Genomic DNA, 27,110 nt, shown 5'->3' with positions numbered 1-27,110 from the left:
GTGGGGCGGCCAGTGAAAGAGGGGCACCTTGGTTGGGTGATAATCCTACCCCACAGGCCTGCCATTTCCTTGGAAAGCTCCAGCAAGCATTCCTGGGGAGACTGAGGGACAAGGGACGAGAAACTCAGGGTCCCTCAGTTGGCAGGAAGGAGCCAATTCTCTCAGCTGAGAGACTGTCCTGCTGCCGGAATTGCTTCCTCTGCTTGCTCAGGTCCCCTGGAGCCATGCCCTATTTGCACACATGACTGATCCTGAGGCACTTAGTTGAGCCAGTAGGACTTGGCTTCAACCACAAATCACTAGGAATCACTGTGGTGAACCAACATTTTTCACAAAGGGGGCTGGTGGCTGCTGGAGGATTTGTTACTAATGGCCGGTGTCCATCTCTGTCAGCCAAGACTCCTATCAACCTCCTGATGAAGGGTCTGTCCCTCTCACTGCCACTGATAGTGGCGAAACATCCCAGAGGGATTACATCACCAAAATTTCACATCAAAGGGCAGGTAGAGCTGGGCTTTTGAGATAGGACCTGGAATCCAGTGTGAGCTTGCTTGAGCAGGACTCTGTGTGCATGCCTTCCTTAGCATGGTGGGTGAATTCTCCAAATCTATTCAGTGTGAGCATGGAGGCACCAAGTGTGCCTGTGGTTGTGCTCCAGGGTCCCTGCACGGGAATGTCCATGTGGCGCCCTGTGGAAGTTGTACAGTGTGGTCATGTTGTCCCTGCTCCTTCAGGGGGCTCAGGCCTCTCTTGTTCCCTTTATGGGGACTGGGGGCCCCTAAGAGCAGGCCTGCATCATCTGTTTTACTGGTGGTAAAGTTTGACTTTTAGGGCTTGGTGGCCACGTAGGGGACAGACTGATGGCATATATCAAATGTTTACGAGGAGGCTGTGTGGCAGGCTTTGTCACCTGGTGATAGAAGACCTCTGTCCCCATGGCCTCTCAAGGGCTCTGTTTTCCTCTGGGTGGCAGGGTTAGTTTGTGGCAGCTGAATGGTTCTCCCAGCCGCCCCTGAGGCCCCAGGTACTCTTGGGTCAAGCTACCTGCTCTCCACCTTCCCTCTGCGCTTGAATCTCCACTTCAAGCAGAAGCCCAAGGCACACAGATGAATGGATTTCTCTGAGTCATTTCTCCCATGGAATCTGCCCCAGTGAGTTCTCTCTCCCAAGTGTACTCCTTTTCTAGACTGTTGGCCGCACCAGCTTTTTCCTTTCTGGAGTGCTTTTGGTCTGCTGAGGTAACAGAATCCCCCGCCCCCAACACACACCATTGGGCCTCACTGTACTGTTCTCTGTGCTCTGCTCTTCACACAGAATCGCACAACCCCTCTCACAGGAGAGGAAACGGGCACAGCATAGTCACATAGTTAGGGGGTCGGATTATAACCTGGCGCTTCTCTTGTTTCTTTTCTAAAAAAATAAAGTTTATGTTTAATATATTGTGTGTGCATGTATGTATGCACACGTGCATCACAGCACACGTCTGCACAGCAGAGTAATCTGATGGAGTTACTCTCTCTTTCCACCATGTGTGTCATGAGGGTTCAACTCAGATTTTTGGGCTTGGTGGCAAGTGCTCTTACCCCTGCTTCATCTCTCTGCCTATTGTTTGTCTCTTGAGATGGGGTCTTGGGTAGGCCAGGCTGGCTTTGGACTCCTGATATTCCTGTCTCTACTGAACCTAGTTCTCAGACATCTGGTTCCTCTGCTGCCACGATAGATCCAGGGGTTTGTGGGAAGTCTGGGGCCCCTACTCCATGGCCCCTGAGTGAGTTCAGACTAGCATTTCCCTCCCTGCCTTAACCTCTGTTCCAGACAATTTTTATGTTTCTGTGACAAATTATCAGCTACTGAGCCTCTTGGTGGCCACCATAATCTTATTACTTATTGTGGTGGTTTGAATAGGAATGGCCCTTATAGAACCATGTGTTTGAATGCTTGGTCACCAGTGAATGGCACTATTAGGAGGTGTGGCCTTGTTGGAGAAATTGTGTCACTGGTGTGAGCTTATTACTTATTTACTTAATTATGGTGGGTATGGACTCAAACACATCCATGCTGAGTGGATACTCACCAGTAAGTCACACTCTAGTGCCAGAATGATTTTTAAATTCTTGTTTATTTATTGTATATGTATGGGTGTTCTGCTCACATGTGTGTCCATATACCATATGTGTGCCTGGAACCTGAAGAGGCCATAAGAAGTCATGGGATCCCATGGGCCTGGAGTTGCAAACACTTATAAGCTACCATATGGGTGCTGGGAACTGAACCTGGGTCTTCTGGAAGAACAGTCAGTGCTTTTAACTGTTGAGCCATTTCTCCAGCCTGTGTGTGTGTGTGTGTGTGTGTGTGTGTGTGTTGTAGTGTATCATCTTGCTATAGTCCAAGCTAACCTCAAACTCATGATCCTCGTGTCTCAAACTCCTGTGTGCTGAGTTCAAACCTAATTAGAATGTTCTTTTCTTTTTAAATCATAAATCACATAACAGAATCCCATCTGTGGGTCACATCTCTTTTTTTGCATTTCTTTTATTAATTTAATTTTTACATTCCAGTCCCAGTTCCCCCTCCCTCCTCTCCTCTCCCCCCACCATCTGCTCCATGGAGAAGGCAAGGTCTCCCCTAGGAAGTCTACTAAGTGTGTCCCATCATCTGTGGGTCACATCTTACTCAGTGTAAACTCAATTTTGTTGCTATGGCCTTATGGGCCATGTGTGTCCTGGCCTTCTATCCAGGATGTCATCTTCTGCCACCTCCCCTTCCTCACCACACTCTAGCTCCAGAATATTTTCTGTCCTTTGGTCAAACAAACTGGTGTGTGCTTCAGGGCCTTCACATGTGCTGTTCCCTGCTCCTGGAATACTGTTCTTCTAGAACTCTGTCACAATCATACACACTTAGAGAAATCCTAGTAACACCCAAGTGCATATGGTAGAGACAGAGAACTCTATGGGCGCCCCTCTGATGTTCACTAGTGCTGCATTGCTTTATCAGTGTTTGCAAAGACATGCACATGCACACTTGTGGACCCAGGTGTCCATACAATATATATATATGAGATCATGAATTCTCTTTCTTATCAGTACCCACAACTTCTCACGCCCTCCCTTATCTTCCTCCTCCCCCACATCCTACCTCTTTCTCCTCTGTGCTATGGGTGAACCAAAACCCAGTGCATGGTAAAGCATGGTGTCTACCCCTGAGCTGTACCCAAGTTCTCCCTTCCTTTTGTGAATAGCTTTAGACTATCCCATGATGTGGAGACTTCATTTAAGTCAGTCTGAGTCACTTTTGCACTTTGTTCTGTATCATAGCTAAATCTTGGGGACCTGCACACATCTCTCTGCCTCTGAGGCCAGTACACTCCCAGGCCTGGGAGACAGCCTTCTGCACCTTTCCCTTTTCAGGTCTAATTGTATGACAAGTGTCACACCTCTTTTCTCTAGAGAGATCTTGAGCCTGATTCTCTCCAGGATTTCTACAGTGACCTCTCAGATGGCTGCCTGTTTTCCAGGCCGCACTGCTTGAAATCCATTCTGCACCTACAGGACACTCTAAAGAGAATGATGACTGTGATCATCTGACAGCTGCTCACAGCAACATGGGGTGTGTCCACTGGCTCTAGACCCACCTCCCTACTAACATCTGTTTCCCTAACTCTCCAGCATCTTCTCATGCCTCTGTACCTTGTGGATCTTGCTTGACCTTAAAAACATCTATTCATACTTCAAACCCATCATAGACATGACCCATTTTGAAAAGCCATCCATGGACTTCCCCAAGATGCCTGTCTTCAGTGATGTGTCATGTTCACACCAATCACACTGTTTTGGAGCCATCTCCACTATGCTGACACTCCCTCAGCACAGGCAATGTGTCTTGTCCTCTATCACTCTAGAATGCCAAATGTTATTGGTACACAGAAAAAAAAAATGGTAAAGATTTGTTGAATGAAAAAAAGGAAAGAGAGAAGGGGACTTGGCCTCAGATCTGGGAGATGACCTTTTGTTTAGAGACCTGTATCCAACCTCTGCAGGCTGCATCTGCTCCAGCTGTCATGGCTGAGCAGCTTTAAGTTGTCCCCTTCTCTACTTACTGTGGCCAGATAGCCAGGGTGTTTGAAGGAACCCAAGCAGAAATCTGTGTGAAACAATCTCACAATTAGCCACACCCCTCCAGTTCTCAGCCTCTCCACCACTCTGCCCTGAATCATAGTGCAATTCTTTGCTCACTTAATTTAGTGCATTTTATTAATTACATTGTAGAAGTGGGGTGTGCGGAGATGAGAATATACTGGAGAGAGAATGGAACCAGCTCCACAGCGACCCAAACTGCCATTGGCACCAGCCCGGGCCAGCACAGTCCTTAGCTCTGCTGCCTGGGCTCCATAGTAATAACCTTTCTTGAAAACAAGCACACAGCACAGCCCATTTGCCTGGTACCATTTTATCTCTCACCCCAACGCCTGCCCCAGATATGTCACCCAACCTGGTCCTGCAATTGTCCCTCTGTGTGTGGTTGGAGATGAGCAATGTGGAGAATCCCCCAGCCAACCTCTAGAGAAGTGCTTCTCAATTTGTGGGACGCATCCCCTTGGAGGTTGCATATCAGATATCCGGCATATCAGATATTTACATCATGATTCACAACAGTAGCAAAATTACAGCTATGAAGTAGCAATGAAATAATTTTACGGTTGGGGTCACCACAACATGGGGGACTGTATTAAAGGGTCACAGCATTAGGAAGATTGAGAACCACTGTTGCGGAGGGACAGACAGGAGGTCAGAGCCATAGTCTGGACAGAGACCTTCAGGAGGACAGGTGGATGTGGCTGATGCAGGAAGGGTCTAGAAGTGGTTTCTTGTCTTGTTAGGGCAGAAGGAGAAACGGCTCTGTGGGGTGAACAGCCTATGAAAATGTCAGTATGGGGACAGTAGCAGGTTCTCTGAAGACAAAGGTCAAGAGCTGAACAATGGAAGGAAGGGCCAGCCCAGAGAGGCATAAGTGCTAACTCAAGGTCACACAGCAGTCTTTGGTCAACACTGTCTCACCTTCTATTGCAGAGGACTTTTGAGCAATGTTGTGTCCTCTGCCACTTCCCTCCTCAATCACCCTTCCAGCTGCTGAGCCTCACCCCCCCCCCCCACTTCCCCAGCTCCAATTCTGCCTTTCTTTCCCAAAGTTCAGCATCTCTAATTACGGACCCATGTAAAGCCCCTCAGCCTGGGGGAGGATGGCTCCCAGATCACAACATCTAATGATTAGTTTAGCTGCTCCAATTCCAATTACACAGGATTACCTTTCCAGGTAATTAGGGATCTGGGTAGCTTCAGCTGCTCTTTCTCTCGAAGAGCGTTGTATTAACCCTGACCAGTGACCGGCTTTCATGTTCTATAATTGGAAATGCTTCCTCTGTGCTGAGAAGCCTGTTGAGCGTAAACAGCGGTGATTTAAATTTCTAAGTGGTTCTGTGGGCTCAGCACACTCTGCTAAGAGATCGGTGTGCAGCTCTGGGTTCCAAGGGCTCAGCACAGGATTAGGCAGTGTGCATCCTGCACATTTGTGTGAAGGGACCCAGTATTCACAGCTTCAGTTAAGAGAACATTTGCCTGCAAGTCTACCCCTGCTCTCTGCTGAACCACCCTGCTGAAGATGTCCTGACATTTGTAACCAGATCTTACCAAGTGTGTTAGTTCAGTGCCACTGTAACAAATACTTGACATAACTTACAAAGAGGCAGGATTTGTATCAGATCATAGTGCTAGGCTCCATCCCCTGACCCTTGGCCCTGCCATTTTGGGCAACACATCTCAGGGTTCAATGGCAGAGCACACAGAGGGAAGGATGGACCAAGCTCCCAAAGTCCCCTTTGAGGTCACACCCCCAATGATCTCACTTCCTCCCCAAATCTGTAGCTGTCACATCTCTTGTATAAATGACACAGTACTTGTGTCTGACATCTGACATGTGCATGATACTATGTGCTCCTCTATGGTGTCTGTGCAGTGCAAAGCATGTTCCAGATAGCCTACACCCCCAGACACAATGCAAATGAGATGCAAATACTATGTAAATGAATAGAAATAGCTGCTGGTCTGCCTTGTTAAGGCAATAATAATAATAATAATAATAATAATAATAATAATAATAATAATCAAGCCAATCTGTGTTCAATATGGATTACTTTCCTTTTTTTGAGGCAGGGTCTCACTAGCTAGCTCAGGGTCTCAGGCTAGCTCAGGCTAGCTTCAAACTCATGATCCTCCTGCCTCAGCCTCCTGAGTGGTCAGATGACTATACAAGTATTTCCCTTGTATAGCTGAGCCTGGGCATAGACTTGTGAATATAGAGGGCAGACTGTGGTCTCTTCCATGTTATTTACTAATGGAAACACATGGGCATTAAATATGCAGGTGCTCTGTGAGTTCACAGAAAAACACATAGCTATGAAACCCACCACCTGGCTAAGACACAAAACAAGGGCCAGCTCAAAGAAAGAGGTGAGACCCAGCACAGAGGGTCCCACATGTGTGTCTCAAAGCTGAAGCTGTCAGGCTTTGCACCTCCCTTGCCATCCTTATTTGGGATACTCTGCTTGCTGTCTCTCTGGGCATTGATTTGGTTTGTTTTAGATTCTTCCCCAACAGTGGCTTTAGGAGACCAATTTTTTTCCTTAGGATGCTTTAAAATGACAAATAAGAGCAAAATCACAAGCTTACGGGGCTGAGCGATGGCTCAGTTGGTAAAGCATTTGCTTTGCAAATCTGAGGATCTCAGTTTGAGCCCCAGAACCCACATGGAAAATACTAGGTGTGCATGAGTTTGCAATCCCAGGCTGGGGAGACAGAGATGGAGGATCCCTGGGACTCACTATCCAGCCAGACTAACCTGCTTGGCAAGCTCCAGGACATTGAAAGAATAGAACAAAATATAAAAACAAAACAAAGAAAGGTAAATGGTGTCTGAAGACTGATATCCAATATTGTTCTTTGGCCACCACATGCCCAAACACACCTGTACCCCCCACCCCCACACATCACACCCCAACCTACTTCTGTTTTAGTAAATGCCAGGTCCTCAAAGACTGCATGCTTAAGGCTTGCCTCTCAGAGATAGAAGAAACTTGGGGAGGGGGGTAGGGCCTGGGTGATAGCAAGTTAGATATTGGGACCTTGGGCCCTTCTCCCCTTTCCCTGCTTCCTATCCACCAGGAAGGAAGCTGTTTTCCCGCTGTATGCTCCTCCCATGGTGGACAGGACAGTGCCTCCACAGGTCTAAAGCAAGTGGCCAAGAGACCTTAGCTGAAGTCACCTTAGCAGTGTCCCCCTGTTGAAACACTTCTTTCAGGCTCAGAAAGCAAACCTTGGAAGCCCCAGAACACACACAACTCTGAGAACCCCTCCTACAGTCCTGGACTCAGGAAAATCTGGTGTGGCATCCGTGGAGGTGCAGCTTCTGTGAGTGACCCCAGGAACCTCACTCTGGTGGGATGCTGTCTTCCATCTGTTGTTGGTGCCCTATCTGGAGTGAACAGAGGTTTGTTCATGTCATGCCTAGACAAGTCACATGACACCTCTGAGGCTGTAAGCCACAGCAAACCTGCTTTAGTTGACTCCTCCAGGATTTTGTCCCCTGGAACAGAAATACAGGGATGTGGGCTCAGCCGTTGTTTTCCAGATGAGGAGCTGAGGCCTTCAGTGGAAGTCTGCGACTACACTGGCTCCATGTAGTAAGTCTGCCTCCTTCATGCAGTCTAGGAATTGCCATTCCCTTTGCAGCACCCTCTCTCAGCCCTGGCACACAGTAGATATTTAACGGGCACTGTCTTCATACCAGCCTGTTGCAGGCATGTTATTCCACTGAAACCTCATCATAGCCCACAAAGGTGTTTTGATTTTTCTTGTTTCTCGGATAGGGAAGTTGAGGCTTAGAGAGGCTAGAGTGTCTGTTCAGGGCCACACAGTGTCAGAGCTAGGGTTTAACTGTATGGCATCTAAGGGCCATGTGGAAAAGCATTGGCTCTGTGTTCAAGCTCTGCCTCTGCTTCAGTATCTGTAGGACATCAGGCATGCTGCCCATCTCTTATAGCTCAATGTCTCTTCTGTAAGCTGGGGAGGGTGTCACAGCATGTAGTTTATGGGGCATTGAGATCCACATGAAATGATCCATGCAAGAGTAGATTGACAAATATCTGTTTGGGAATTTCATTCTGTTCCCCCAGCTCTCAGTCCCTCCTAGCTAGCTGCAAACTAACCTGGAAAAGAAGTCAGTTTGTGTTTATGTCCTCATAGTTAACATTCAGCTACTCCACCAAGGGTGGCACGGGATCCCATCCACCCCAGGCACTTTCACACCCTTCATTTCATTCTTTCCATGGCTCTCTGGCATGGTAACTGCTACCTCTGGTTTATGTCAGGTCCATAAGACAGCTGCCTCAGAGGAGTTGAGCAGGGAGCCTGATGTCACACAGCACAGTTACAGATCCTCTTGGCCCATCAGAAATGTCTTCCCACCTGCGGTTCTGGCCCCCCTCTTCTGCTTCTCGGGCTCCCTGATATTCTTTGGGCTGCTACTGTGTGTTCTCATAGCCTGCGAAGCCCCTGCCTTGAAGCAGACAGCTGTCTGGGTCCACGTGTTAGAGCAGCTGAGGGAATCCAAGGCACCCTCTGCTCTTGCAGCATCCCATCTGCTGCCTCCCACAGCCTCGTCATCGGCAGCCATCTGCTGGGCTCCCCGGAGGCATTGCAATACTTGAATGTGGCATAGATGCCCAACAGGCTTCGTGGGCTTATGGCATCAGGGAGCTACCCACTCCTGTAGTCCCTGGAATCTTAAATGCTGGACAGTCTCCCAAGGGGGCATACCTAGAGGCCAGAATCCACCTAGCCTTGACCTCCCAGGCTCAGCTGGATGGATGCCAACAAGGCTACTCTGGCTCTCTACCCTGGGCTGTACTGGCCCTACTGGCCTGAAGAGCGGCTGAAGTGATGTGCTTGAGGCACGGTTTCTCTGGCTGCTTCTATCTGGTAGCCTGTAGCACTGTCTTTCCCTGTCTATGGACTTACATGGAGACTGCCCACCCCACTCATTAGGTTCTGTTGTTTGTGGAGCTGGGGACAGAGGAGCCTCAAGCTTGCCAAGACAACACTCTGATGTCTAGTTGCATCCCAGCCTGCTTTAAGTCACTTTGATGATAGTTTTACTGAAATTTTGTTGCCCTCCTGGGCAATCTGCCCATGGAAAGTGTCTACTGTAGCAACAGCTTCAGAGATAGGTGCCTACTGCCATCATCCGATCCAGAGTATCTTTGTCACTCAGCACCTCTCCCTCCACAGTTGCCCCCAAATGAGACAGCACCCAGTTCCTGCCATTGTGGAATTGTCCCCTGCAGTGGCTTTCACTTCTAAAGTTTTTTTTTTTGTTTGTTTGTTTTGTTTTGTTTTTATAGTTATCGGTTCTCTCTGTCTCTTTCTCCCCCTCTCAGTGTGCTTGTGTATACATGTGTGTTCTTGAGAACACATGTGTGTTCTGGTGCACATGTATGTGGCAGGTATATGTGTGTATACAACATTTTTTAAGTGTTTCTTTTCTTTTTCTTTTGGAGACATAGTCACTGAACCTGTGTTTCCTGAATTCAGTAAACCAGCCGACCAAGGAGTTGCAGGGGTCTCTCCTCCCCACTGGGTTATTGCTGTACACCGCTTTGTACCTGGGTGCTGGGTCACACTCCCTATGTTGTGTTGTAGGCACTTTACCCGCTCATCCACCTCACCAGCCCAGTAATTCATTTCTTTTGATTGCCAAATAGTGTGCCTTTAAAATTGACACAATATTTGTACTTATTTGTGGGGTATCAGACTTTGACGTGTGGCTGTAATGTGTAATTATCAAATTGGGTAATTAGCATTCTCAACTCCTCCAGCAGTTACTTCTAGATGCTCTAAAATATACAGTAAACCTCTGTGGACTGTACCAACCCTCCGGTTCTCTCCTATGAAACCAGCTTTAACATTTTTTTCTTTTGGTATGGATAGAATACATTTTACTGAGCTATTATTTATTTGTTTAAACCTTTTCAAAATTGGAGAAAATAGCACAGTTCAGAGACACGGGAAACATTCGAGAGCTTGGCAGGCAATCCTAAATCAAAGCTCCCAGGCTGGGAATGTCGATGAGAGGCTCTCTCAGAAGCCACTGTCCCACTGCCTCCTGTGCTGGGAGCTCTCACTTAGCTTTACAGCAGAAGTTGGCAAGCCGGGACTCCTCATATTTTTGTATATAAAGTTTTATTGGGACACAGCTGTGCACATTCTTTCTGTGTAGCCTGTGGCTGCTTTTGTGCTACAGGGTCAGAGTTAAGCAGAAGTGCCTGAGACTGTCTGGCCTGCCCTCACTCTCTGGTTCTTCATAGAAAAAGTTATCAAGAGCATGTGTCAAAATTATATGTCTTTGTGTATATGTGTATTTATGAGAGAGAGAGAGGTATGCATATGTATGTGTTTGTGTGTGTGTGCCCATGAGCATGAAGGTGCACATGGACGCCAGAGTTCAACATAGGGTACCTTTCTCAATTACTCTCCATCTCATTTTTTGAGATAGGGCCTCTCACTGAACCATGAGCTTGCTGTTTGAGCTAGTCTAGCTGAGCATGCCCAGCTTTTGCATGGGTACTGGATCTCACCTAGGTCCTCACGGTTCCAGGGCAGGTACTTTATGAAATGAGTGCTCTTCTTAATTCACTCCCCTCCATTTCTTCTTAAAGTGAAATAATATCCCATTATCAATACAGTCCACATTTACCCACTGAGGAAATCCTGGCTGTCAGGAAGAGTGACATTGATCACAGGTATATAAATATCTGCTTGAGTCTCAACTTTATTTTATTTTGTAGTTAATACCCAGAACTGCAGCCTCTGAGTCACATAGTGATTCAACGTTTAATTGTAGAAGACTCAACATACTATCTTCCAGAGCAGCTGGACTGTCCTGCATTCCCACTGGTAGTTCAATTCTTTTACCTCCTAGCCAAGACCAGTGCTTATCTCCTGCCACCCTGCAGCCCTTGACCAGTCCTCACCTCCTGCCCTCTGCTGGCCTTGACCAGTCCTCGCCTCCTGCCCTCTGCTGGCCTTGACCAGTCCTCACCTCCTGCCCTCTGCTGGCCTTGACCAGTCCTCACCTCCTGCCCTCTGCTGGCCTTGACCAGTCCTCATCTCCTGCCCTCTGCTGACCTTGACCAGTCCTCATCTCCTGCCCTCTGCTGGCCTTGACCAGTCCTCACCTCCTGCCCTCTGCTGGCCTTGACCAGTCCTCACCTCCTGCCCTCTGCTGGCCTTGACCAGTACTCACCTCCTGCTTCCCTGCTGCCCTTGAAGCTTCTTGTTTCAGGCTTGGTTTATTTCCCTAAAGAGACAACAAGGTTGAACTGATTTTGATTGGATCTTTGCAGAACGTTTCTCTGGGTTTCATGTAGTTTGTTTTCTGTTGCTGTGATAAATACCAGCACCAAAAGCTACCTGGGGAGAAGGGTTTACAGGTAACACTCCATCACGGAGAGGGCAGGAATTCAAGGCAGGGGCTTGAAGGCAGGAGCTGAAGCAGAGGCCATGGAGGCATGGGGCTTTCAGGCTTGCTCCCCATGGCTTGCTCAATTTGCTTTCTTATACAACCCAGACCACTTGCCCAAGGGTAGCACTGCCCAGAGGGTAGGGTCCTTCCACATCAACCATGAATCACAAAAGTGCCCTGCAGGCCAAGCTGAGAGAGGCAATTCCTTGCCTGGGACTCCCTCTTCTTAGGGGGCTCCAGTTTGCATCAAGTTGACAAAAATTAAGCAGCGCAGGGTCCTTATCTACTCTTGAAAGTGGGTGGTTTGGTGGTTGCTCTGACCAGCGCCTTTTGTATTCAGGCCTTAGCCTAGCCTGCTGTTGGAAATGGGGTCTTCTCCCCATCCTGTGTATGTTCCTCACCCACAGGCAGCAGCCTGTGATGCACAAACTCTGACGGGGTAGGTTTATTCCCTGTTCGCGCCCTTTACTTGGTGTTGCTCCCAAGACATGGGCACTAAATCCAGCATCGTGGTTCTCTTCTAGGGTTCATGGCTTTAGGTCGTCCATCCATTTCAGGCTAACTTATATGGAATTGTCCCAGGAGAAGCTGATCTATGCCGCTGACTCAGTTCCATGCTTTAGAGCCTGTGTCCTTTCTGTTCTGCTGAGTTCCCTCCCTGGGCCAAGAACACCAACCCCGGGTTTTCACCTATGCCTCTACTCTGTGGGTGCAGAGAAGGAAATACTGGGGGCCCTGCTTGGCTCCACGCTTTACCCACTACAGTGTCCTCTTGTGTACTAAGAGATCCTCCACCCAGCTGCCCCTGTGGCACTGACCATGCCCATTTGGGTGTGGTCATGGGTGCGTAGGTGAGCGTGTGGTATTTGGTCTGGGTCTGAGACAGGCTTGCTCTCTCTTGGTTCCGGTTGGGTCACAGAGAACAGCCTGGGTGTGGATCCTTGGAGCAGGAACTTGTGGGTTATTGGTTCCTCGTGTAAGTGACTTCTCCCAGAATAAAATATATAACCCATATTTTATCCTCATTCCATGTACCTTAATCTGTACATCATTACTTCTGTTTCCTGTGAGAGGCTACAGGGCCTCAGCTGTCATTTTGTCTGGGTCATAGGTGGGGTTGGATGAGCTCTAACCATAGGCAGCCACTGTCCCTATTGTCAAAGGCTCCCCAAGACTGCTGGATTCTGCCCCTCCTTAATTTGACACAGTACATATCTGAGGACTTCTAGGGGCACAGCAGACCCCCACAGGTCACGATCAGGGCGCTGGGACAAGGCATGAGGAAAGGGGTACAAGGCTAGCCAGCAGTGAGTTGTGGGGGCTCAGTTAACTCTGGGGGCTAATCCAGAGGATCTGGAGTGTACATGTGTCACACCTAGGGACAGCTGCAACCCTGCTCCAGCCAGCTGTTGTCATGTGTGCTCAGATAGGCCAGGTGCTGCAGAGAGAGCTGGACTGCTTTGTGGATTTATTAGTTATCTATTTAGTACAAGTCAGAACCTGTACTGGCAGTCACATGCTATGGAAGCTGGTTGCCTGGGTTAAAGATTGTCACCTCCATTCTTCAACCATTGCTGGACCTCAGTTTACTTATCTGTGCCATGAAGATGGACATAGTGTCTGCTTGTCAGGGTTTTGGGGGATCTTAACTGTGGCAATTGGAATAAAAGGCTGCAATTAACAATGGGAAGGGGTTTGTTCGCTCATTGCTATCTTTTCAATACCAAGGACACTGTCTGCCACACAATCAGACATGGCTATAAGTATACCCAGAACTGCTTCATTATCCACTTACCCATCTGCCCACCCTCCACCCACTCACCCATCCTCTCTACCTATTCACCCATCCACCCACCCTCCACAGACTCACCCATCCACCCACCCTCCACAGACTCACCCATCCACCCACCCTCCACAGACTCACCCATCCATCCATGTATCTACCACCACCCATGTATTTATTTATTCATCCATCTATTCACTCATCTACCTACCATTCATCCATCTACTCACCTACCTACCCTCTGTCCATCCATCTTCTCATCCATGAATATCTACCATCCGTTCATGCATATATGCTTGTATGCATCCATGTATCCATCAATCCACCCACCCATCCATGTATCCATACATATATGCATGCATCTACTTACTCACCCATGTGTCTCTTCACCCGCCCCCGTTTTGTCTATTGTGTATATCAGTCACTTGAGCTATATGGAACCATCTAATCCTGAAGTCCTGTTAGTTCTACTGGTTCTCTGGCAGCAGTTGCACTATTTTTGGCATCATGAAAAACATCACAAGGCTGCCCAGGACTATTTATCTGGATGCCTGTTGCAAACATTCCTTTGTGTCTGTCCTGTGATGTTTCTCCTTGTTCTTTTTTGGGAAATAGGAGTGTCCTCCGTGTTAAGGCTTCCAGTAGGTGGTACATGAGAGTGTCGGGGTGGGGAGTACACGTGTATTGGGAGAGGGTTGTGGCCCACTCCACCAGCCCTCTATAGCTTTAGAGGCTCTCTTCATTTTCCTTTGCCTTAGAGGTAATACGTTAGCCCATGCCACAGGGTTCTGCCCGTGTCAAGCCGGCTGCTCACTTGAGTGCACCAGTGTCCTGTGCAGCCAGGCCCAGTCTCCTCTGTAGTGGCTTTGATTATTCTGGGATCTGGGGTATCCACCAAGCCCCTGGCTGTGGAAAGAGAACATGTTGAGTGTGGCCAACTTGGCTTGGACATGGTTCATCCTATTGACTATAACTCAGTAATATGCCTGTGCTCAGCTACAAGGAACATTGGGAAATGTAGATTCATTGTGGGCCCATGAGGGACAAGAGATAGTCTGGTGATATGTGGAAATTCCTGTCATACCCCTGACTCTCCTCCATGTCCCCTAGGCCAGAGGAACAGGGGAAGGGCTACAGGAGAGAGGCTGCTCTGGCCCTTTCCTCTTCCTATAGACACATGGCAGATGGTGAAACCTACAGCTTGTGGGCATGGATGTCCAGACTCCTGCAACCCAGAGTTGCTGCTCAGATGGCCCCAGAGCTGGCTTTCAGCACTTCCTACACTACCTGCAGCTGGGAGCATGGGATGGGGCAGTGGGGGTGGGTGGGTAAAGGAGGGCATGGGAAAGCCTTTGACCTATTTTGGATAGAGATTGCTGGAGCTGTGAAAATAAAAGAAAGCAGACAGCTCCAGAAACAGAATTCTTCCTTTTATCAGAATAACAGAAAGGCTGCAGTTTCTCCATGGAACGGAGTTTGGGCAACTGTAGCATGGGGGTCTTGGGGTTATAAGATGTAAAAGGGGGAAGTTTGAGGTTGGGGGAGTCCATTTGCAGGTCAGTTCCCCTGCAGTCTGGAAGTGGCAAATGCCAGTGGTTTTGGTGTGTGGATCTCCTTAGCTTCCACGGGTGTCATCAGTCAAGTTGGCTTTCCTTCCAGAGCTTCTCAGGCTGCCTGAGGCTTTGGGTCATTAACACTTCACCCTTCCTGCTGTACATCCATCCCCCAAACTCACAACCATTGAGCCAGCTGATTTTGGTGGCTTTTGTTCCTTGCACTTTGCAATTGGAGCTGAGAATAGAATTAGAAACTTATATGCTTTCAGATGCTCTGTTCCTTGCTGATCCCGAGGTCCCCACTGCACATTCACAGAGTGTCTGTTGATTTACAGGAGGGTCACCACATCCAGGTGTGTGCATTTGTGTAGAAAGCAAGACCTTGTTTTCATTCAGGTTGGTTTTGCTTTGTCCTATCAGTTCAAACTGCTCATTCTCTTCCAGGGAAGCCAAAAGCAGTGCAGAATTTGGGGAGATCTGCCAGTTCTGGTCACCCCTCTGACACTGTGCTTTGTCTTCCTCTAGTTAATTGGGTCCTGAGTATAAGGGAAAGGCACACCCTACTCCTTTTTCATGGCAGGGTAGGTCTATCTTGACAGGTTGCTAGTGGCCTCAGGGTCCACCCTGCCAAGTTGTGGCATTATGAACTGTTTCCATCATGGCACCAGATACTTGTTAAGGGACATTTTCTTCAAGGAAAGTCAAGAGTCACCCTTTTTAGCCCCCAGGACATTCACAAGAGGGTCATCTTCATTGGCAGGGGAACTGCAAAAGAATGACCTGCAGGACACCTTGCTGTCATTGTACAGGGCTGCTGAGGTTCTTGGAGAAGAACAGTCATTGGCTGAAGGTCTCAGATTCCAAAACCCAGGTGCAGTTACCAGGGTGATGACTGACTGTGCTTGGGGTGGGACCAAGTTGCTAGGCAAGCATTCATTGGGCTATGTCCTCTACAGAGCATCCTGTGGACAGGTAGGAGAAGGAATTCTAAGTGTTAGATCGGGGTATGTGAAGTCCAGGAGAACTGATGTTTTTGTGGGCTGTTCTGTCTACAGCAGAGGTTAAGAGCACTTGCTGCTCTTGCAAAAGATCTGAATTCAGTTCCCAACACTTACAATCCCCTGTAGCTTGAGTTCCAGGGGAACCAACACCTTCTTCTGCCCTCTGTGGGAACCTGTACACATGGGCATATACATACGCATAGACACTCACACATAGATAAAAATAAACCTGATAAATGTTACTGAGGGAGCTTGGGCTCCCTGGAAGCCATGCAGAGGACACCATATGGGAGCTAAGGTGGAGCGGTCTGCTTTGAAATTTGAAGGCTGATTTACTGGTGTCCAGACAGGAGGTGGCATCTCTGGGCAGCAGCCCCAGAAGGCAGCTGGGCAGGGGATAGAGGGCTGGGTTCTTGTGTGCCTCTGTGTGTGTGTGTTCTCTGTGTGTGTGCCAAGTGTTCACTTAAGATCTGGACTCAATTCCACAATCATAGCAAGACCTGCAGGCCAGTGTTCCAGACATCTCTCACCATCCACCAGAAATAAAGACCCAAGCAGAGTCTTGTCACACTGTCAGCTCTGAATCTCTCCCTTTCCCATCAGTGTGTGGCCAGAGTGGGGAGGAGGAAGTGAAAGCAGAGGTCTGGCCTTTCCCAGCAGCCTCTCTGGGGCAGATGGGTGATATTTGCTGATGGGGCCATTGCTGGAGTAGACAAACTTAGACTGCGTGCTACTCAAAGCCCAATACACGAGAGGCATGATTTGGTGAGAAGAAAATCAGGGTTATTTTAGGACTGATATTGAGATAACAGGGCGGGTTCCCAGCCTCCCAGCACCATCTGGAGGAACCGGCATCTGAAGGCCTCTTAGAGGGCGGGAAAACATAAGGGGCATGGGTAGGAGTCTTCCAGGACGCGTGTCTTTGTATCCACTCCCCCCACCCACTACCACTTTGGCCAGAATATACCAACCAGTCTTGCCCTCCTGGGGCCAGTTCCTCTAAATCTTTAGAAAAATACATTCTGCTCTTTGTCATCTCATACATCATTATAAACTGGAAGTCACCAGATGCACTGGGTTTTGTAAATCCAAAAGAAAGATTATTTAACATAATCATTTAGAGTAATATAATATAAAGTTTACTTAACACAATTGTTTAGACCATAGAAAGCCAGCAAAGAAGTAGGAGGTGACTCACAGAGTGGCCTCTGTTACAGGGTGGGGCTCTCCTTGCTCTCCATGCACTCACCACAGCATGTCCTCAGCTTTGGGTCCCCCGTGGGTCTTCTCTCCAGAGTTCTACTGTCATCCGTCTACAACGTCCCTATCACACCCCACTTCTTCCTGCCTGTGAATCCCACAGAACCCTATTTTATGTGCCTCCTCGTTACCTGTGTTGCTCTCTTCACAGGACCTTGAACTCCCTGAAGGCCCTGCCTGTTTCATTCAGTGCCAAATCCTAGCATGATGTTGGATCACCAGCACTTGGCACTGGTCTAAGCCCTGAGCTCCAGAGTCTCTGCTGTTCAAGCCCCATCCCTGCATCCCTGCATCCTTCCAGCAAGCCCCATCCCTGCACCCCTGCATCCTTCCAGCAAGCCCCATCCCAGTACCCCGCATCCTTCCAGCAAGGCCCATCCCTGCACCCCTGCATCCTTCCAGCAAGGCCCATCCCTGCACCCCTGCATCCTTCCAGCAAGGCCCATCCCTGCACCCCTGCATCCTTCCAGCAAGGCCCATCCCTGCACCCCTGCATCCTTCCAGCAAGCCCCATCCCTGCACCCCTGCATCCTTCCAGCAAGCCCCATCCCAGTACCCCTGCATCCTTCCAGCAAGCCCCATCCCTGCACCCCTGCATCCTTCCAGCAAGGCCCATCCCTGCACCCCTGCATCCTTCCAGCAAGGCCCATCCCTGCACCCCTGCATCCTTCCAGCAAGCCCACAAAACAGCTGTTACTCTAGCTTCCTTGCAGACAGGAAACTGGGGCTCAGAGAGGCCGACCACATTGCTCATGCTCATACAGCCATGAAGCCATAGAGTCAGCATTCAAGCCCAGAGCTTGTTACTTTCCTTTTCATTTCCCCAGTCTCCTCCACTCCCTCTTGTTCTTGGAAAGAAACTTCAGACCTCACCTTTGAAGTGCCCCCTCCCTGCTTTCCCCAGGGGCTTGCTTGGGCTTGGGCTGAGTGTCCCTCACAGTGAAGGAGTGAAAGGTAGCTGCTGCCTGTGGGTGTACTCCTGTCTCCTTGCTGCTGATGCCTGCCTTGCTGTCTCTCTTACTTCCTGTGGAGTTCTCCTCGGCCTTCCTTTAGAGCTGAAGTTGACAAACTGTTTGAGATGGAGAGTGAGGGTTAATTTAGTTCAGCTTGGCACCATTAGCCCATGGGATTCAAAACAGAAGGTTTGGCCTACAACACAGCTGTTTCTCAGACAGGGCTGGCACCTGGCCAGTGCTGGACCCCAAGCCTACCCCTGGACCCTTCAGACTGGGAGACTAAGGTGGTAGTGGCTCCTCAGGAAATTTGAGTTCTGGTTCCTGGAAAGACTGTCAAGTGTCTTTCCAGGTGAAGGTTCCAGTCAAAGGTACTCTGACCTCCACACTGGGTCACAGACACTGGCTTGTTGGTTACTTGTTGAGCACCAACTGTGTACCTTCTGATGCTATTTCTAGGACCTGATCTTCCTGAACATGTTTTTCTTGAGGTCAAAACTCTGGGGAAAAGAGCAAGCTGATGTTGCTTCTCTGATCAAGGCCAAGGCTCTGCTCTGAGTATTTCCAATGGCTTGAGTAATCTATGGTTCTATCCAGTCCTGCGCCCATCATGCCTCTGCATACTGGCTGCATCCAATTCTGTGTGAGACATTTATGCTTGCAAGTGTTCTGATGCATGGGTAGCTTTCAGTGATGTCTACAATAAGGCTGTGTAACAAATTATCACAAACTCAGTGACAGACATACAAAAACAAGCCTGAGTTTTCTTGCTTGTGTCTATTGGTTGCTGTAGTGAGTTCTTGGGGGTTAATGAATGGTCAAGAGCCAGGGTAGAGTTTTGACTGGCTTAGCCTACATGTCTCCCTTTATTCTTGGGTACCTACCCCTAGAATACTGCCAGAGCAGTGGCAGAAATACAAGAGGGATAAGTGGAAATCTATAATGCCTCCAAAGCCTTAACATGGTCATTTCTGTCCATGTCCCCTGGACCATGTGTGTCAGAGACCCAGCGTTAATGGGATGGGGAAGGAGCAGCAAGTCAAGTTGTTTGGTCAGTGTGAGTAATAGTGGTCCCATAAGACTAAAGATAGATGAAACCATTCTCATTCCCTTATGACCATTATAGTAACACAGTGCAACATGTTATGTGTTTGTGGCAATGCTGGTGTTGACCTGCCAGGCTGCCCAAAGGAGAAACGTGCACTCAAAGAAGGACAGCCCCACCTGGCAGTGGTAATACTGGGCAGGCTGCTTAACAAGTTACTAGTATTTACTTTACCATCACTTTGGAATGTAGTTAGTCCTGCTTATTAATGACAAGTTTAGGAGCTGGTGGAATGACCCAGTAGCTAAAAGCACTTGCCACCAAGGCTGACAACCTGATTAAAATCACAGGGCTCAACACAGTGGAAGGAGAGAATCAACATGTTGTCTTCTGATCTCCACGTGTATAGCATGATATGTATGCGTGTGTACACACATATGCATAGGATGGATGGATGGGTACGTGATAGGCGGATGGATACATGATAGATAGATTAGATAGCTAGATAGCCAGATAGATACATAGGTTGATGGATGGATGATAGATAGCTGTATGTATGGATAGATTATATAAACACATACATACATACATACACAAATACCTCCAGGCATCTTGGTACATATGTAGTCTTGATGGGAGATGTCATTCTGTATATGTTTTTTATACTGGTTAATGAATAAAGCACTGTTGGGCAATAGGAAAGGAAGATAGGAGAGACTAGGAGTCAAGGAGGAGAGAGGAAGGAGTAAGGAGGATTGAAGATAGAGAGTGGAGAGAACAGAACTGCTGTTCCTCCGCTCTCAGTAAGACCACGTGAAAATATATAAAAATGGGTTAATAATTAAGACAGAGCTAGCCGATAAGAAACAAGTAACTGGCCAACAAAATTGTATCTAATACAGAGTCTCGGTGTGTTAATTGGGGCTGGCATGGCGGCGGGACAAGACTAGGCGATGGGAGGAAAAACCATACTCCCTACATAGTCTCAGCATTTTGGAGGCTGGGGTAGGGAGGTAACTATTTCAAGACCAGCACGGGCAGTATACCTAGTAATGACCTCACCCCCAACACACACACACACACACACACACACACACACACACACACACACACACACCATGGTATCAACAGCAGCCCCATGAAACTTGTGTGCATCAAGTCTCTTGATGCATCAAAAGACCACATCAAAATCCAGGCATTGTGGTGGCCATCTGTAATCCTAGAACTTCGTTTGGAGGCTAAGGCAGGAGGATTTCAAGTTCTATGCCAGCCTGGCCTACATGGTGAGACCTGGTCCTAAAAAGAAAAATAAAAAAGCCACAATGGGTGAGTGACCCCTGCCACATAGGTGTGTGTTAGTGCCCTTTGAGTGTGCATAAGATAATGAAGCCCTCTACCGCTTCATGCCTCTGGATGTGTGCATGTTGTGAACCAGACAGCACATCAGCTCAAATCCAGGGAATGCTGAGTTTGCAGAACAGCCATCTGGGCCATCATTCTGCTTCTTCATTCTCTGCAAGTCACATGTTTGTGGCCTGCTCACACAGCTGTCTCACCCAGTCCCACCCCTGCCAGAAGCTGTAGCTGGGCAGTCCTTGCACATGCCTGCCTTTCTAGTGGCAGACAGTGAAGTGGTTCTGATTCCCTGTCACTCCTGCTGCTGCATGGTAACTCCTTTGCTAGTCCTTCTCTGGACCTGTGTGAGAATGCCCATGGGGTTGCTTCACCGTAGGCCTCGATGCCATATGCCACAGAGCACCCTTAGATGGAGACAGGGAAATGCATGAGTTGGGTGGGCAATGTGTTGTGTAACTGTCAGGGAGCATGATCACATGAACTCCAGTTCTGTAGCCCACTACACACCTAGGACAGGCTTGGCTCAGCCTGATGCTCCCAGAGCCGTTATGCATGAAACACAAGATCAAGTCAAACCTGAGAGAAAACTAAGTCACAGGGCTGACTGGTTCAGGACTGGGGTGATGACCAGTGGAAAACACTTGCCTAGCAGGGGAGACCCTGGGTTCCCTCGGCACTGCAGAAAAAGGTGAAAACGAGAGGCCAGAAGAACAAGAGCTGCAAGAGGCCCCTGCTCACAAACAGGAGTGCTCTTCACAGCAAGCCTTGGGAACATTCTCAAAAATAATGACAAAGTGTGGACCAGTAGATCTGTAGACCAGAGGCATGAGGCTTGTCACCGCCAAGTTCAATGCACAGACAACACATGTCTGATTTTAAATGACTGGCTGAGCCATGGGCCTGTTGACCCCAGTGTCATCACACAAGTGAGTATAGATGGCATCAGGGAATTTAGAGGTTCTCTCTCTCTCTCTTTCTCTCTCTCTCTGTTGTGGGTCTCACTATGGAAACCCTCCAGTCTCTGCCTCCTTAGTTCTGTAATCATAGCCCTTCTCCTACCATGTCTGATTCATTAGCTCATGGGCCTTCAGTCATATATGATCCTGTCATTGACCCACAGATCATCATGTAGTTCATGATGTATTTCATTTTCAAACTCATGCCTGGGCCAGCTGGGTCTCCTCCAGCTGCATGTGCCCATCCAATCAGCACAGAGCAGGAAGGCGCTTCTCCATGCCTCCTTTGCATTTCCCTGATTAGTAGTGGGTCTGAGAATCTCTTCATGCACTCAGACTACAACCCACAGTCCTCTCATCTGGAATCCTCCCACCCATCCTCCTGGTCCTCCCATCTGGAATCCTCCCACCCAGAGTCCTCCTGGTCCTTCCATCTGGGATCTTTGCGTTGTGCTTTTTCTGAGGAGAAGGGCTGTGGTGAGGGAATCCGCTGGCAATTTAGGCACGGTAGCTCAAGAACAGGCTGGGGATTCAACAAGGATGAAGCCAAGTTTGTCTGCCTTGTCTCAAGCACTAATTATTTAACCTTAATTAGCAGCTCTGAACAGAGAAACTTGCTCTTGATTGGCGCCACAGAGAACCCTAATGAAGACACAGATGTCACATGGTAGATTTTTCTTGATATCTAGTGGTTGGCTACAAGAACCCTCCCATAGTAAATTCCAAGGCTGCTCCAGTACCTTATATAAATCAGCACAGCATGTGTACACAACCTACACGCATGATGCTGCACACCATACACGCTCTCTAGGTGGCTGACAGTGCCAGTGGGCTGATGTCATACAGCACATGCTCAGTTATGGGCATGGTGCTTTTAAGAACATATTTTCGATATGTGGTTGTTTGGATCTACAGATTTGGGACTCAGGGGTATAGGCAACCATATTTGCTTGGTTATGAATGGCATGGAGGGAAGGATGCCAAAGCCTTCCTCAGACTGCCTTGCTGATCAAGAAAAGAACAATATGGACATGTGAGTCAGGCCCACAGTGTGCTCAGTATCTGCTCCACATGGAATCTTTGGTTTTTTGATGTCTCCTGGGGGGGGGGGGATGATGAGATGACAGACCTATCTGGCTTCTCTATTCATACAACCTGTGTGGTTACAGCATGGTACCTGCTTTGAGCTGGCCTACACTGGCTCTGAGCAGACAGTAGTGAGCAGCTGCCCTGTCTTTCCAGAACAGGGAGCAGGCAAATTACCATTGTCAGCATTTAAGCCATAACCAAACACTGGGAGGACGGCAGTGTTAGATGTAGGAGAAGGGATGGGGTTCTTTTGGCTCATGGATTCAAAGTGTTCAACCCATGGCTACTTGGCTGCATGTGCTTAGGTAGATCATTATGGCAGCGGGGAGGCTGCTCTTCTTTGTAGATAGGAAGGATGATCTAGGAAGGGGCCAGATGCTATTTAGTCCCCAAGAACAAATCCTCTTGGCCTACTTCTTCCAACATGGCTCTGCCTCCTCCTGTTTACTAACTTCTTAGTAATGACATCCTACCACAAGTCCTGGGACCAGGCTGCTTCCTCAAAGCCCACCAGCTAGAAAACAAGGCCTAGTCCATAAGACTTCAGGGACACATTATACTCAAACCATATCATGAACCATGACAGACACATCAGGAACATTAGCTACTGTAAGTGCCAACCAGGAGATGAAGCAGAGAGGGTCCACTAGAAACATAGGCATTCAGGAAGACTCCACCATGATGATATCTTCTGAGTGAGGTTATAAAGGGGGTCAGAAGGCAGCCATGTGGTCCAGTATGGCACCATGGATGGATGAGTTAGAATAGTACTTGAGCTCCAGATCCCTGGAGCCCACCAGCCAGCCAGACTAGCCAAATAGGCAAGTCCTAGATTGAGTGAGAGACCCTGTCTCAAAAAAATAAAGTGGAAAGCAGCTGACAAAGATGCCTGATACTTGTTTTTGGTGCATGCGCACACACACGCGCACACACACACACACACACACACACACACACACACACAATTGGAGGAAGCCATCACTATCAGAAGCATGTGTCTCAGAACCAGCTGAGAAGCCATCTCTCTTCCCCAGGAAGTTCTATAGACCTTGGGCATGGTGTGTCTTTGAAAGGTGTTATCTGGGCTTCAGTACACATGAGAGGGAAAAGTTGATCATGGCAAGGGTGTGCTGGAAGAGGGCAGGCAGCCACCTTGCCCAGCCCCTCTTCATTTTCTTGTTGTGAACTGGTGCCCTGGGGCCCTGGGGCCCTGGGTCAGTCTCCCTTCACCACCATGGGGAAAATAAACAGCAACCATATCTTCAGTCAAGACTAGTGTTTGTGTGTGTGTGTGTGTGTGTGTGTGTGTGTGTGTGTGTGTGTGGTGTGGTGTGGTGTGATGTGGGGTGTGTGTGTGTGGTGTGGTGTGATGTGGGGTGTGTGTGTGTGGTGTGGTGTGATGTGGGGTGTGTGTGTGTGGTGTGGGGTGTGTGTGTCTACGGTATGATGTGGTGTGTGTGCATGTACGCATGCATGCGTGTGTGTGTGTGTGTGTGTGTGTGTGTGTGTGTGGTGTATATACATGTCCACAAGTGCAAAAGCACATATGAAGGCCAGAGATCAAGATCAACATTGGGCATCTTCCTCTATAAATCCCTTCCTCCCTTCCTTCCTACCTCCCTACTTTTCTTCCTCCCTTCCTCCCTCCCTTCTTTCCTTCCTTCCTCCCTCCCTTTCTTTCTTCCTTCCCTTTCTCCCTTCTCCCTTCATCTTTCTGTCCTCTCTCTCTCTCTTATCAAGACAAGGACTTACTGGAATTACCTATGTAGACAAGGCTAGCCTTGAACTCACAGGTATCCACTTGCCTCTTTCTTCTGGCTGCTGGGATTAAAGGTCTTTGCTACCCCATCACTTTATTTTTTGAGACAGGGTCTCTCATTTCAACCTGGAATTCGTTGATTTGGTGAGGCTATCTGGCCAAAGAGCTATAGCGATCTGCCTGCCTTCCCTTCTCCCAGCACTGGGGTTACAGATGCATGCTGAATTGCCTAACTTGTTATGTGGGTGCTTGGAATACAAACTTGAGTCCTTGTGTGTGTGTGTGTGCAGCTGGCACTTTACCGACTGTACCGTCTCCCTAGTGTTTCCATCAAGTTATACACAACAGAAACACAGCTCTGATAGTTTGAAAGGGAAACAAAGAATATATGGGCTCAAGTAAATGAAAATCAGCATTCAGGCATGGCTGGATCCAGGACCCAAAGAATCCCTGGGATGTGTCTCTTTTCAACTCAGATCCTTGTGGGTTTTCTGCTCTGGGTTCCTTCTCAGGGAAGCTGTTTCCGGGAGGTGCAGGTTCTCAAGAGGGCACATACATAGCAACCCTAGGAGAAAGGTACCCACAGAAGTCCCCATGATTGTGGCTCATTGGTTGACTTGGACTGTGTACCTTTGCTGAACCCATCACCATCATCGAGACGTTCATTCAAAATCCCGATTGGCCAGGTCAGAGTCTGTGACCTTCCTTGGGGTTGGCAGTAAGGCCAATCCCAAACCACAGGGACCAGGTAGGGGAGGAGCTTCCTGAGGAGAATTGTCAGTTGCTAGCAGCAGAAGGGAAGAGTCCAAGGGCTAGCCTACTCTTAGACCAGGAGTTTCTCCCTGGTACCTTGTCTATGCACCAGCAACACTTGATCCTGCACTGACAGCAGAAATGCCAAAGAAATACAGGCAGTTCTGGGCTGGGATACACACAGCCTGTGTCCTGAGTAGCAGCCCTGGTAGATCTTCTGTTTAGGAAATAGAACATGCTTTCTATTTTGTTGGTTTGAAGTGCCGGGCATAGAGAACCTTGCCCATGCCAGGCAAGCCTGCTGCCAGAGCCTCCTCCTAGCTCGTTCTTTGTCATTTTCTTTTGGAGACAAGGTCTGGCTGGTTGGCCTGGAACTCACTATGCAACACAGGGTGGTCTAGAACTCTCTCACTATGTAGCCCTGGGTGGCCTAAAACTCATGATTTTCCTGCATCCCTTGTGCTGGAATTACAGCAGTGCACCATGCCTGGTTGTATGCCACATTCTCATAGGAGAGCCGCAGACCTCCACAGGTCCCTCAGAAACTCCGTGTTCACTGTTGTGATGAGCAGGGAGCTTGTGAGGAGGAAACCTGGGAAGGATGGAAACTGCAGCTGGCTGCCACCCATGGCTGGCTCTGATGCAGTTAGAAGAAGGGACTGGACTAGCAAACTGAGCTTCTGACCCATGTCAAAGCCACTCAGGTTAAATGCTTGGCTCCTGGGCCCTGGGGAGCCAGCCTGCTCAGTGACCCTGTGACCCAGCCACTCACCATGCAGCCGCCATCAGCACAGTGTCTTCAGGAAGCTGACAGCCACTGAATGGAATCCAATTAGAGGCCTTTCCTGGTGTGAGGCCATGAGGTCTCTGGCAGAGTGGCTGCAGCTTTGTTTGGGTTTCTCAATTTACTTGCCTTAGGACAGGGCTGGGAACTGTCAGAGGGGCTAGCAGGCTGGGGAGGACAAAACATGACACATCAGAGTCTCAAGGTGTGTTAGTGAATGCCTTTTGCAGCACACTAGAGAACCAGACAGTTAGGAAGTGTTCTGAGAGGCAAGTCCTAGATTCAGGGATGGGACTTGGCTTGCTCCCTAAGGCTTGCTTCCTTCTGAAATCCTCATCTACCAAAAGGGGCCAATGGGACCTCCCATAGGTATTAGCCACATTTGTGTTACTGTGACAGACCCAACAGAAGTGATTTAGGAAAGACATAATTTATTCTGGTCCATGGTTTAAGAAGGATCCATCCATCATGGAGGGTAGGTCATGGCGGGGCATTTTGGTTTGTAGAGGTGAGAGTGTGTGATGAAGGCATTTCACATCACAGCTGACCAGGTAACAGCAGGCAAGACCAGAACCAGGGGCCACATAGAACCTTCAAAGGCCTGGAGCCAGCCAGGACCCACTTCCCACAGGCCTCACAGACTCCCTAAATACCTGCTGGAAACAACCATTAAAGCAGGAGCCTGTGGTGGGCACTACAGATCAAGCCATAAGCTACATAAGGGGGCTTTATGAGTGACTGTGCACATAAGCCCTAATCATCTTCATTTGGTGTTGACACTGTTGGTCACTGTGGGAGGTACAGTGGGACAGTTTCCAGTCTCCTGGGCTTTCTAGACTATAGCAGGAGTGGCCATCCTGAATAAAGCAATTCTAGAAATGACTTCAGTGAATAGAAAACACACAGGCTCTGATGCATACAGCGGCCACACTCTGGAGTCACTAATGCCCGGGTCACACTCAGCTCCCTACCCCCTCACCACCCAGGCTTCTGAATGGCTGGAGTTAGCTCTGGGCTGGGTACCAGCATTCTTTAAACTCTGCATAAGAGATTCCAATGTGTGGCCTGGTTGAACTCACTGGAAGGTGGGGGATGCCTGGGGATGGGTGAACTCTGCCTAGACTAGGAAGCCAGAAAGCCTATTCCAGGGAGATTGTCTGTGCAGAGGATGGAGGCATGAATATAAGCCAACTAAGGTGTGAGCTTAGAGAGAATGAAGCTGGGGAAGGGTGCCCGGAGAA

At 48.7% G+C, this 27,110-nt stretch overlaps 1 protein-coding gene across 2 annotated transcripts in view; it reads left to right on the top strand.

The window, feature by feature from the left end:
• Positions 1-27,110, top strand: part of Gsg1l (GSG1 like) — a 184,777-nt gene that overhangs the window by 61,671 nt on the left and 95,996 nt on the right. The window lies entirely within an intron of this gene.

This window comes from Phodopus roborovskii, unplaced genomic scaffold, assembly GCF_943737965.1.
Source record: "Phodopus roborovskii unplaced genomic scaffold, PHOROB, whole genome shotgun sequence".
NCBI lineage: Eukaryota > Metazoa > Chordata > Mammalia > Rodentia > Cricetidae > Phodopus > Phodopus roborovskii.
Note: the sequence above shows the minus strand (reverse complement) of the source record. Positions and strands in the feature narration are given on the sequence as shown.